The sequence below is a fragment of the Macrobrachium nipponense genome, chromosome 30 (assembly GCF_015104395.2).
Source record: "Macrobrachium nipponense isolate FS-2020 chromosome 30, ASM1510439v2, whole genome shotgun sequence".
NCBI lineage: Eukaryota > Metazoa > Arthropoda > Malacostraca > Decapoda > Palaemonidae > Macrobrachium > Macrobrachium nipponense.
In genome coordinates, this window is record NC_087218.1 from 22,042,923 (window position 1) to 22,056,833 (window position 13,911).

Here is a 13,911-nt window from a genome sequence, read left to right on the forward strand (position 1 = left end):
CGAAAGGCGCCTTCGGCGAGCCGTTGGGAAAGGCGCCTTTTGTCAAAAGGCACCTTTGCGTAAGGCTGGTTTTGAGTATGCGGCCCCGGGACTCCCGACTATCGAACAAGCAGTTACTGCCTAACTACCTTGTTATTCTTTTACGACTGATTTCCAGCCTATGCTGAAAGTAATTCCTTACGTAAAGGACCTCTGGTTTGTATAGTTAGGAAAAATACAAATTATTCTAAAAAATGAGATTTTAGCAGTCTTTATGTTATTATAAGGCAGGAAAATGGAGAAGCTGATAGGAAGCAAAGAAAACGACGAGGATGATCATTTTCCTATAATTATAACATGTAGGTCGATCGTTATGAAAACTTTTATAATATGTAAACTATATGCATTTATGTACTATATTTACATTAGGGAAGCAGATTTCACCTTACTCCAGCAATCATTTGATTCATAACCTCTAAACCTTTTGAAAAATCTCCATACTGCAAGGCGAGTCTGTGGCCATAAAGTAATAGTATAGAGAGAGCATTTTCACTTTGTAGAGACCTCTACAGGGATGATTCCCTCTGGTGGAAGCTCCTGCAGAATAGTTCATTTCTTTTTTTAGATTTGCTCTCTTCGTGTGTGATCTTCACTTCAGGCATTGTTTGGTTGAATAGTCTTGGTGCACAATGTACAAATGCTCTCTCTCCCGACCTAGTTTGTTCTTGGTTCAAATAGCGTATGTGCTTTACTTGCATGTCTGATTACAACATTCATAAGCAGTTTCTCAGATATGTTGGTTCTCCATATTTTAGTGCTTTAAAGACATAGCCCTTTTATTAATTTGGCGGCTTTATTTTGTACTCCTTGCAATTTTCTTAGTGGGTAGTTGGGGAGACCATAGTATATAACGTTGCAGTAGTAAAGCCTTGGAAGTACTCGATTGCAAATAGGTGTTTTCAGAGTATTCTAATTTAAGTATTTAATAATAAATGCAATGTTTATGATGTGATAGTTACATGTCTTTAAAATGTGCAATAGTACGTACATGATTCGTCATTGATGATTTATTTTCCATAAGTACTCTTGAAGTTCCTCACTGTTATTACAAATATTTCATGTTGATGAACCAGGAGTTATTCTTTTGAAGTGTTCATATTTTCGTAGCACATTGTCAGATCCAATTGTAACACACTTGCTTCAATTTCTTCGCCAACAGGCTGCACTTCGGTCGAGCATGACCAAGTTGCCACATTTTCAATTTGCTGTAATTTCTACCCTGTGTTTTATAATTATGCACAATGTAGATTGTTGAGAGGTGTTTTCTGTATGCTGACTGATCACCAGTATTCTAATGTTGAGTTGTTTCAAGTGCTTCCACGTTTGTTCGTGAACTAACGTTTCTGTAAGTTTGATAAATACGAATTAGCCAATAAAAGTTTAGGTTTTCTTTATTACCTTTTCCTTTTGTAGGCCGGCTTTACTTATACAAGCAAGTTTTTCACTATTTGGGAAGGTGCTTGTGCTAAACTCATTTTGACTATCAAAATCGAAGTCATTCATAATCAGTTCAATGTAGACATGAAGACAAAACTTCATTAGACTGATTAACTTGTCTGTTTAAAGTTTGTCCAATTACTTGGTTGACCCGCAGTGAGCCACAGGAGCTTTGGCAGCTTTCTGAACGCTAATCACCTATTTGAGGAGCCTGTAAGCTTCTTGAGTTGATTTTTATCTATTTATTTTTATTTTTTTAGCACAGACTTTTTCACCTTCCTCAGGGACGAGAATAGTTTGTCTGTTTCCGCCATTAGAGGCTAAATGGCGGCCCTGAGTTTAGTGTTGTGTCTTAGAGGTATCGACATATCCTGGGAACTCTCCTTGGTAGTTAAGGGGTTTGAGCATTCGTGTTCTCCTAGAGAGCTCAAGCCCCCAATGTGGGATGTTTTCTTGGTCTTGAGAAGTTTCACTAAAGCTCCTTATGAGCCTTTGCGTCATTCATCAGGCAGGAACTTGACACTCAAAATGGTTTTCCTCCTGGCCTTGGCATCTATGAAGAGAGTGGGGGAGCTACACGGCCTGAGCTATGATGTGAAGCACACCAGGGGTTGGGGGTCAGTGTCCTTCGAATTTGTCCCGGAATTCGGGCCTAAGACCCAGCATCCCTCGATGCAGGATGATAGGTTCACCTCTTTTTCCATTCCATCACTGAATGACTTTGTGAGCAGTGATTCTCAAGAGCTTTTGCTATGTCCTGTCAGGGTTCTGCGTTGCTATCTTAAAAGTACACAACATCTTAGGCCAAGTTGTCATAGGCTTTTGGTTAGCACGGCGCGTGCGAGGAAAGAGGTGTCCAAGAATACAATCTCTCTGGATACGTGAAGCTATCAAGACAGGTGAATTTGACTCTTGATGATTCCACCACCACGTCTCTGCAGGCTAGAGTAGTAATGAACCGTGGGGCATTGGTTTTTTATCGAACAGTCAAAGTTTCTCTTTAGTTCCCTAATGCAATGATTCGTCCCATATATCATTGTAGGTAACCCAGTGGCTGAGTTGTTTGACATCACTGTAACTAGCTTCTCACGGGCATCAGTCTCTTTCCGGTAGATATTTCTTCTGGAGCTGGACTGGTGGGTAGGCCTCCATCCGGTTTAGGATGTCTGTACCTCCCTCCAAGTATAAGTCTATCCTATTGTTAAGACCAAAGGTTTGTTCGTATATGAATAATGACAAATTTTCTTAGACAGTTTGTATTTTTCATAGCTACAAACCTGAGGTCTTAACGTTGTACTGCAATCTAGCCGCCGCTCTGTCTTCTTTAAGACATCCTGGGTTGGGAAAGACTGAAAATGCAGTGGCGTGTGTGCATGGTCCTTGACTAGTTTTCATCTGCGATTTAACCGGATCCAGCTAGGTGCTAGAAAATTATCCTATTGTTAAGACCTCAGGGGTGTAGCAATGAAAAATACAAATTGTCAGAAAATTTGTCATTTTTTGCACATGTAAGTATGACATCTAGCACTTATAGTGACCCCCAAGGGTTTTAACCAGGTATGTATCCAACTTTGCGTTGTTGTAAGTACAAGCCCATTGGGGATTAACGTAAAAACATAAACAAAAACCTGTAAATTATGATTTTTTTGGTGTGACTTTTATTTTTTTTCTCCTAACCAAAATTGTGACTAAATTTAATGTGATTGTTTTTCTGTGACTTTATTACTGACCACTGAGGTTATAGGTTGTACTGATATTTCATACTTGGTATCTGAGTTTGGCATTAAACAGTGAGGTCGGTGAAAACTGGGTGTAATTCTGCAAAATGGCGGGAGCCATTTGAAATGTAAGGCGTATTCCTCCTTAGGTTAATATTATTTACTTAATACCTCAGTATCCTGTCCTTATCGCTTATATTCAGCAATTTTAGTGGCTACAAAGCTTTACTCTGTAGATACTAACTAATGGTCTCTTGTTAATTACTTTTTCACAAGTTGCATTTCAACAGAGATATTTAAATTTCACAATTGATTCCATGCAATGTAAAAACACCATACTAACAAACAATTGATTCCTGATCCCCAGTATATGCCAAGAGCAACCAGATTTGCAGAACAGCAGCTCCAATATGCAGTAATGTGCCTCGCTGTCAAACTTCAGTTGCAGAGGTGCTTTTGTTCCTCAGTTGCAGTGGTCCGTTTAGTCCAGTAATTAAAGTGAAAAAATATGGTCCGGTTGGAAAAAATTGCTTTATTTTATTTCTCAAACTGGATTCAATAGGAAATTAGGTCTACTATTCAGGATAGAAAATCTACCCTGATCTGCTCACTGCTAATGCCCCAAAATTGCCCTAATTCAAGATTGCCGGCTACCGTATGCCTAAATTACCATATCGTCCTGACTATTTGAGCTATAAATCCAAACAGTGTCTGCTCTAATGTTTTTCAAGTCAAGGACTTCATTTAGCATGGTAATATTTGCCTGATTGTGACCTATTTTCAGATAATTGCAGTCATCCTCTAAATTTATATGTAAATAACAATTAACTACTGATTTTACTTTAGACATATTTGTAGTCTACAGCATGTTTTCACCTATATTATTTGCAATGTTTCTAGGTTGATAATGTTGAAATTTCATTTCATTTGTTCAGGTTGCATGTGCATGGAATAATTGCATGATTGTAGTGTGGGTCGATAAAAAGACTGAACAGATATGGCATGTGTCACTTGTATAAAAGTGATTAATCTAGACAAGTCCAAAGAGTATCAGACTGACAGAGAAAGGGTGTGCTGGCATTAATAAAGCGAACAAAGAGAGAAACTTAGATGATCCACATGTGGTCTTTAACAAAAGTCATGATATCTGTGCACAAAGTCTGCAGGAGTAGGCACACAAATCCCAAAACCATCAATTCTGCCAAAAAGTATGATTCTTCTGAAGTGGGTAAAAAAGTGGATAAAGCAAACCTGAGATCAGAAGAGGGAAATGTCTTTGATTTCAAAACCCACTGCCTCTTCTGTGGAGTATTTGTTGAAATGTCTCTATCAAAGAAAAATCCTATCAAAGCTAGCCACAAGTACAGTCATGTTGTGACTTTAAGATTCCTAAAGAATATCATGAGTCACTGTCAAGATTATCATTAGTCACTGTCACATCAGGGAGGATGATTAGGCCTTGAAAGTTAAGTCTTGTCTTTCTATGATAAATGTTCTTCCAGCTGTGGAGCTTCTATACCATCACGTGCAAGGATCTGTTCATGAAGGGAAATGCTCATCCAGGATTTGCATCTGACGAGTGCACATCTTTCAGCAAGAAAAGAAAAGTTGGTCGACCTAAAAGCGCATTCAAAGCTGATGCTGTTCAATATGCAATTGATTTTCTGGAAAACAATGATGAAGAGATCATCACATTGCAAGACTTGCATCAAGTTATATGATGAGAGAGAGAGGCATGACTGAGGAGGAAGTGTAGCTACACTCTCAAGCAACTGAAGCAAGAGCTGAAGACCACTATGGTGCTAGGGTATCAGTTACCGCTATCAAACGATGTTCAAATATCGTTAGTCTGGAGTCCATTGTTAAAACTATTATCCAAGAAGCACATGCCAGAGCAAGTGAATTCAAAGAACTCTGATATGGACAGTCTTATTGAAACAGTTAGGAATTCATAAAAACAGAGATAAAGTCCATAGAACTTCATGAGGCGAGTACACAACTTCAGAAGAAATGTTTTGTTGATTCTGTGGCGGGATGCACTAAAGCAACCCCCACGCCCTTGATCCCCCTTACAGACATTATTCTCCTCACTACACAACTTTATACTCAAGTTATCTGTAACCAGACTCTTAGAAAAAAGGATATTTAAACCACTCAAATACCTTAACTCTATATTTCCTAGCATATAACACACAAAAAACCAATACCCAAGCGAACCCACAACCTAACATAAACCCAACCAAGATCATACAATATGTTTATGTGTCCTTATAGGCGAATAGTGCCTCTAGCACTCCAAACTTGAGCCACAGTACAGTGGCCGACGGTACTTCCACGTCAATCCTTATAATCCGCAGTCAATATCAACCCAAATTCGTTCCATTCGTCAACTTCAGAAATATCTATCCTCCAAGAACGATTCCACTCTCAATTCCAAGGTCCAGCCATAGTCGTCGTTATCGATATCAATCTTATCCTTGGTCACAATAATCAAGGTTCGTTCAGAGTCGTCAACATCAATTGTACAATCATCCAAGAACAATCTAATCTGTAATCCAATGCTATATGTCGGGAGATAAGAGGACAATAACTCCTTATCTAAAGCTTAGGTGGTGAGCACTGTATATAGAGGAAGGTTAAGGAGGAACTGCGGTCTGTCAAAATCAAGACAAAGATAATCCAAAAAGGCGATAAATAATCCAGGCAGCCGAAAACACATTGACTTTCTGCTGCAGCCAGAACCAAAAAAAATGCTTACTCATACGCTCATCCGTTTGCTTACTCATTCACTCCTCCATTCGCACGTCATTCTTTCTCGTTTTCAACTCTACATTCTCTTCTACTTTCTCCACAACCCCCTTTAACTCCTTTCGCATCTCCTAATTCTCACTTCTCATCTTCTCATTCTCTCTCACTAACTGCACTTCCTGTTCCCGGTATAACAATTCCTCCTCTTATCTCTGTAACTGTTCCTCCATTTCCTCCTTATCTCAAACCTAATCCTAACTTCTAATCTACTACTGCCTTCTTTCCAAGAGTCCGGTTCCCTGTCCCACCTTGACTGTCCCTGTTCGGGCGCCAAAATAATGTGGCGGGATGGACTAAAGCAACCCCCACACCCTTGATCCCCCTTACAGACATTAGTCTCCTCACTACACAACTTTATACTTACGTTATCTGTAACCAGACTCTCAGATAAAAGGATATTATACCACTCAAATACCTTAATACTGTATTTCCTAACATATAACACACACAAAAAAACCAATACCCAAGCGAACCCACAACCTAACATAAACCCAACCAAGATCATATAATGTTTATATGTCTGTCCTTATGGGCAAATAGTGCCTCTAGCACTCCAAACTTGAGCCACAGTACCATGGCCAATGGTACTTCCACATCAATCCTTATAATCTGCAGTCAATATCAATCCAAATTCGTTCCAGTCGTCAACTTCTGAAATATCTATCTCCAAGAACGATTCCACTCTCAATTCCAAGGTCCAGCCATAGTCGTCATTATCAATATCAATCTTATATCCTTGGTCACAATAATTAAGGTTTGTTCCGAGTCGTCAACATCAATCTTGCAATCATTCAAGAACAATCCAATCCATAATTCAATGCTATATGTTGGGAGATAAAGGGATAATAACGCCTTATCTACAGCTTAGGTGGCGAGCACTGTATATAGAGGAAGGTTTAGGAGGAACTGCAGTCTGTCAAAATAAAGACAGATAATCCAAAAAAGCAATAAATAATCTAGGCAGCCAGAACCAAAAAAAAGCACCCACTCGAAACACACTTTATCGTACTAAACTACAAAAACAATAAATAAACAACTACCTCAATTATGCTTACAGTTGTTTCTATCGCAAACTAATGCTCCACCAACCACCTCTCTCTCTCTCTCTCTCTCACTGAAGAATTTGGCAACACAGAAAATTCAATCCTCCACAATTAAAATGCTGCATACCTCCCTTACTCATTGCGACTGCTCCTAACCATCATTATTAAGAGCAGAAATGCAACGTTGTATGTGACCTCAATTGGTCAGGCTATCATGCAATCCACATGTCCACGCTCATTTCTTCCACCCCTGCAAGTTGGTCTCGGTATGACACTCGAACACAAGTATGGTCACCGTGATCTGGTTGACATCAGCAAACTTGGCTGCTGTTCTTTCATACACAGAAGCAAACAAGTATAGATGCAATGCTGCAGCAGTACAAGGTGTTGATCTCCCAGAAGCAATTGCAGCTCTTTCATTCAGTCCCCAGACAGACAATGTTGACCACACCCCAGTTCCTGTAATGGGCCAAATGGCAACATTTACCCCAGCTGTCAAGAACAGGAAAATTACACGATGCAAGGTGGACATGGAGGTCATCAAGCAGTTAGCTCAAGTGAATCTGGTTGAACAGAGAAATCCAAAAGACAGTTCTTTCCAAAATTAATAATACCAGTGTTGAAGTGTTTATTGAGACATACAAAATGACAGCATAGATTTGATGTGGACAGTAGCCATCTACCTTCCAAAACCATAACCTATGTGGTCAGGGTACATGCAGATGCTACATCACATCCCAAATCCTGGTAAAAGCTCTGACATATTCCTGCCCATGACTGACCTCACTCCATCTGACCCGACTTGTGTGTGCTCCATGCTGAAGTGTATTATGGACCATGCTAGCAGGTACAACACAACTCCAGTCATCACCTTTGATTAGCAGTTGTGGTGGATAGTTTTCATGATCATCGAAGCTCAGCCAAAAGAAAGTCCATTACATCATATGCCAGTATGTCCAGTTTGTATGTGCAATATATACTATATCACTACAGACATGCTGTTGTCATATTTGATGGCTATGGAAGGGGTCCCTCTACCAAAGACGAAGCACACCAGAGAAGCGCCAGCTCAAACATCAGAGCAGACGTTAACTTAAGCCAAAAATGCAACTGACCACGAAGAAGACGACTTTCCTTGCAATCCCAGTGACAAACAAAACTCTGTATTTCACTGGTAATGAGCTGAAAATAGCTGGAATTAAAGTCCAACAGAGTGCTGGTGATACCGACTATGACATTGTGTCAACAGCATGTGTTATGGCCAAAAGGAGATGAGTGGTAGTTATAGGGGATGACACCGACCTGCAGGTCCTGCTCCTGCACCATTTAGGTCCTAGACATCATGATACCTTCTTGCTGACAGCCAGCAAGATCATCTACTCCTGACATTGCTGTGTCATTGCTCTTCCTACATGCAATCACAGGGTGTGATACAACATCAAGGCCATGGCAATGAGCAAATGCTATCAGCTCAAGGATCATTCCCAATTTTTCATGAGGGCAAATCAATGTCATGGTGATGTCAAGAAGCATGGGCAAGCAGCTCTAGAAATCTTATGCAACTGTAAGCCTGGAAATAGCTCTCTTCCACCCACCTGTGATGCAGCCAAGTACCACAGTTACAGTGTACCACCAGGTACAGACATGGCAAAGCAATCATCTTAATTCATTAAAGTGGGGTTGGTTTATCCAAAAAGACTAGAATTTAGAGAAATTCAAGCCAATGGAGATGCAGAGGGATGCCACTCCAGCACCTTTGTTGAAAGTAGTCAAATACAACTGTTATGGCAAGTGTGACAAAAATACTTGTTCCTGTCGCAAAAATAGACTGTTGTGCGCCCTGATTTGCGGTCACTGCAAGGGAATCATCACCTGCATCAATGCTGCAGTGAACAGTGAAGCAGAACTTCCGGATGATTAGACTTCTTCGATATTAAATTTAGGAATGCAATTAAGGAATGTTGTCACAACAATCTCTAATATCTTCTCAATCTTATTGAAAATGCTTTAGATGTATTCCCTGGCCCCCCAAAACAGGGTAACATACCTTGTTTGCATTTAAGTACTATCAGTTAGGAAGATGTTTATCTTTTTTGGTATTAAATATTGGCTATGGCAGCCATCTTGGATTAGGGCCAATTTAGGGCATTAGCAGTGAGCAGATCAGGGTAGATTATTTATCTTGACTATTAAACTTAATTTACTGTCAAAATCAATTGAGAAACAAAATAAAGCAATATTTCCCAACCTCAGGTCTTTAAGTCTGGAAACATCAACCAATACAAGCCACTTAATCTAATATTTGGCAACAGAGAGAGAGAGTGGGGGAGGGGGCATATGTAGAGTTGGTTTTTGAGATGAATTTGCAGACAATTTGACAGGTATTCCTGAACATATAGTAGTACCCCTCACTCCTCATACTCCCACCTTTCTTGACCATTTCATATGTTGGGAAGTGCCTCAGTGCCTTGATTGGTATGGTCTTGACATGCCACCTTGGTGGCCGCGAGTTCGATTCTCGGGCATTCCACTGAGGGGTTAGAGATGTGTATTTCTGGTGACAAAAGTCCACTCTCGACGTAGTTAGGAAGTCACGTAAAGCCGTTGGTCCCGTTGCTCAATAACCACTGGTTCCATGCAACGTAAAAACACCATACAAACAAACAAACAAACAATCATATGTTGGGAGATAAAATTTTTTCTCTAAACATTTAGCTTTAGTTGAATTCTATGGTTCTGTAATTTATCATTATTTCGGGCTTGTCAATTGCCACAGAGCTCGAAATAAGGCCATTGAGTATTACAAACTTAAATAGTTTACCTTTTGGAAGCCTCTGAAATGAGTTTTTGAGGTTTCAATATTCTTGGGGTTGTTGACCTTAATTCAGGAGGTGGCAGGTTGTTTAGATCGAGCTCAGCATTGTTCTCGTCAGAGCGCAGCACCCTAAAATGTCTGATATGTCGTATTCTTCAATTTTTTCTTTTATTTTGCCTGGCACATTTAAGAGTGCTCTCTTTTCTGGTGCATTTTCTTTAATTTATAAATGTCTCCTGTATTACTATCCATTTTAGCTGCTGTGTCCAACAGTTTTTCGCCAATAAAATTTTATAAAAGCATTGGACAAGTTTGGTATTTTGGCAGAAGACGTTTGAAACCTCGACGTAATTGGCAAAAATGTGCACTAATGCTTAATATTGATAATTAAGGCAATTATAAAAGTAAAATGAGGGTAGACTAAAGCATATTAAGCAGGCACTCGAACAGTGATAAGAAAAGCTTCATCATACAAGTACCTCCCACTCATTCATGATACAACGTACTATACTAGAAGGCTCGACCCCCCCCCCCCCCCACACACACCACATTTATAGAGTACTTTGTTCAATGTTATCGGTAGCTTTGGTATGTGCTGATGGACATTTTTTTTGCTGTCAGTTACAGTTTTTGTATTGAATCAAGAAAAGATTTTAATCATTGAGAAACCTTATTTCTAACAATGCAGGTTTCTGTGGACCTGCACAGGCTATACGCATAAAGAATAGAATAGTGGCTCTTACGCTCTCAACCACCAAAACCTGTTCCTTTAATGAACAGTCAGTCCCTTACTGAAGCCCCCTTACTTTGTATACTCCCCTGCAGCCCTGGCAAAAGCAGTCTTGCATTGGGCTAAATAGGCCATCGCTGAAACAGTGGTCACGACTCACACATATAGAGCCTTTCTCCTGTCAAACGCTGTTTACACCTCGTCTGTCATTGTTCATTACTTCTATGTCATAGTTACATGTCACAACTAGCCATATATTGGCGTCCCTGTGAAATTCATCTAAGTCTACCCTTTAATTACTCTTATAATGGCCTTAATTACCCATATTAGGTATCAATGCATATTTTTTTAGGTTAGGGCGGGGTTTCAAATTACTACTGCCAAAATACCAACCTTGTCCGACGCTTTTGTAATTTTATAGGCGAAAAACAGTTGGACACGACAGCTGAAATGCATAGTAGGTTCAGGATCCACTTGAGCATTCTGATGGTCAAGTCTCTTAACGGTTTCATCAATGCAATTATCTCATTCTAGTCTGGGGTGACTCCCGAGTACCATTCCTACACTTATTCTATTTTTGGTTTTCTCAACTGCTGTCTTGACCCAGCACTTGTCAGATCTTTAGCATAAGTGGTCACCATTATTTTACCACCTTCTTGGGCATCTGGAAGTCTTACGTTATTGAAACACCATTTCTCAATTGCATGCTAATTGACCATCTCCAATTCTTAATATTTTAGTTTTTTGCTTAATGTTATCCAATAATTTCAACCTACTTCTTGGTGACTACTTCATTTTGTAAGATATGGTAATTTTTAGTAAGTGGACAAATTCAATCATTTGGTCAAGCTAATCGAGCTCTCTGCATGCTTAGTGATATATCCTGTTCCAAGGGATGCAGTGGTTTAAATTCCTTGAGAATAGATATGGAGGAGTTATGGAATTCCATTTGAGAACGTCTGTGTGTGTGAGAGAAGATGAGAGAGATTAGGAGAGAGAGAGAGAGAGCGAGAGAGAGAGAAGAAAGAGAGAGAGAGAGTAATTGCTGTATGGATAGTTAATGACTGAATTGGTTGTTGGTAGATTCTGGGCTGTCTGCTGGTGCTGTTGATTGTTAGAGTTCTGTGTTTTGAGTGAGTTTTTCAGTCAGTCTTTGGTGAGAGCTGGTGACAGTTAGTAGTGTGGGAGTCTATTGAAGGCATTGGAAGTTGATTGAGTTTTATGTTTTATTTGGTGTTGTTAAGTTAGTGTTTTTGCTTGGAGTTGTTGTGCCTGTGCTGTTGTGATTTTTTGTGTTGTTTGTGCAGTGGTTTTTTGTTGTTTAGTGTGAGGTGGTGTTCCTTGGTTGGTTGTTGTGTTGTTAGGTTGTGGTTTTGTTCTTTGGTTGGTTGCTGTGTTGTTGAGTTGTGGTTGTGTTTCTTGATTGTTGTGTGTTGTTGTTGTTGAGTTGTAGTCCTTGGTGTTGTTGTGTTGGGTTGTGGTGTCATGGTTCTTGGTTGTTGTTGGTGGTGTTGTTGTTGGTGTCCCAGTGACCTTAACCAGCGGACAGCACAGGATAGCCCGGAGTAACTGGATTGATTGGTAAGTACATGTGTTTTGAGAGTTTTGTTGTTTTATGTTTTGTGTAGGTGTAGGTCAATTGCCCTGCTGTATTTTGTTGTGTAAAGAAGAAAGTGTGACTGAGGGTGGGTTTGGCAGCTGGATCGATTAGGTGGTAGATCTAGGGTACCTATCCGTGACGGCCCAGACTATGGCAGTTGCGGTTTTTCTATGCAGTTTTACCTACTGAACAAGAATTTTAAGTAATATTTATTCGGACGACTGTAATTAACCCCCAGGGGCCAGTACTAAAGGTAATAATTCAGAAGTAATCCGCACTGGATATTAAAATAAATAATCACCTACATGGAAAGAGCATGTGAAAAGCAATATAAAAAGTATAGTCATTATGTGAGAGATTGAACGGGGTGGAATTAAATGAGCTTGATAAGTTTTTACCTCAAATTTTTCCTAAGTTGGGAGAGGTGTTTCCTCTACGGTAGTGTTTACTTTTAATGAGCCCTCTAACGTACTTTCTTACGTAAACAAAAGCGGTTCCAGTTACTCATTATTGGCTGAGAGGTGTGACATAGTTTTGACATCATGGGTTTCATAACTAATTACGAACGACTTTAGTCGAAAACTAAGTTTCACTAGCATTTCAGCGGAGTAATAAAGTTACTTGTCCAGTGTCCACTGGTATCCTTGTTTGACTGAATACTCGAATAATGAAGCAAAAACCGGCATTTTGTCTTCCTGTAGCTATGGCAAAGACAGTGGCTGGCCCTTCTGGCATTAATTTTGACAGAGACCTTCGATTTCCTACCGATTGTTTGCAGTGCAATGTGGGTTACGGTGAATTTTATAATTATTTGTTCAGTGGTGGTAAAAAAGTTGTGATTGAATATGCTCAAAGACATAATATAATTCTAAAGCAAAAAAACTGCAAGTGTTGTGGAGCTATTTGTTGGACAGACTACAACAGGAACGCCTTTAGGTGTGATCCGCCACGGTAAGTAGCCTTACTGTAACCCCTGTGGCTAGCGTGCGCAGCGCAACATTACCTCTTGCCAGTACATGGCGTGCTTGCCAAGAATCTGTAAATATGCGGATAAGGCGCCGTTCCGCCACGGCCTTACTGACAGCACACACAAATCGATCATCGCTGATATGTAGTCGCTCCCTACTTTGTTTGTTGTTGTTTTGGTATCGCCGCCATATTGGTTTTGGTGTTCTTCCGCAGATTTCGGTCGGCGGTCGAGTCGCCGTGTTTAGTACTGGCCCTTGGGGGTTGCTTACAGTCGTCCAAATAAATATTACTTTAAATTCTTGTTCAGTGGGTTAAATAACATAGGAAAACGTCAATTGCCATAGTCTAGGCCACCGCGGATTGCTTCTGTAGAAATACCGATTAGGTTAATGTGGGGAGGGTTTTGCCAGTTTGTTTTTCAGTTTGTGATCCCGCCACATTATTTTTTGGCACCCGAACAGGGACTGTTGGTGTGGCAGCTGCAGGGCAATTGGGGTAGTGAGTTGTGTGATTGGTGGAGAAAGTGAGGATAGAGAGGCTGAAGGAGGAGTTACGCTTGGCGAGGGAAGCTAAGGGAAGGTTGGAAGTGGAGAATGAGAGGTTGAGGGTAGAGTGTGAGGAGCAGAAGAGGGAGTTAGAGGAAATGAGAGGAATGCTAAGGAGTGCGAAAGTGGAAATGAAAGAAGAGGTGAAAGGAGCGGAAGAGAGAATGGTTGAGAAAATGGATGAAAAATTGGGGGTAATGATGAATG